Raw genomic sequence first — 537 nt, 5'->3', positions numbered from 1 at the left:
TTTTTAATAAAATTTTACTTTCATGATATTGCTTGATAACTTCCACATTCCGTTGCATTCCCTGTCTTTGCAATGGGCACAAAAAAGCAGTTGGTTGACCAGTGAACTGGCTTCCAAATGTCTTGACATAAATGAGTGAGTGTTTCCCCTGGTTCAGCAGCTTGTGGAAACATCTCAGTTGGTATTCTGCCCATCCCTGGATCCTTGTTTTTCACTCATGCCTCAGTACAGCTTCAACTTCTTGCTTCATTGCCACCAGTTCTTAACCTTATGCAACCCCTTGAAGTGAACAGACATCAACCGTTTCTTTTTGGTACGACTCTGTGCATTCCTTCCCCTTCTTTTGATGCACCCTGCTGCACTGTTCGATATTTTGCCCGTAGAAGCATTCAATATTGCAACTTGAGACTCAAAATTTTTTTCTTCAGTTCTTTCGACTTAAGACGCACTGAGCATGTTCTTCCCTGACGGCTTTCTAACTCCAAGGTTTTGCACATTTCATTACAATATTTTACTCTGCCTTCTCGAACTGCCCTT

The sequence above is a fragment of the Echinops telfairi genome, unplaced genomic scaffold (genome assembly GCF_000313985.2).
Source record: "Echinops telfairi isolate 266 unplaced genomic scaffold, ASM31398v2 ScPeMD7_18;HRSCAF=68, whole genome shotgun sequence".
In the NCBI taxonomy this organism is placed as follows: Eukaryota; Metazoa; Chordata; class Mammalia; order Afrosoricida; family Tenrecidae; genus Echinops; species Echinops telfairi.
This window is presented reverse-complemented; position numbering follows the sequence as displayed.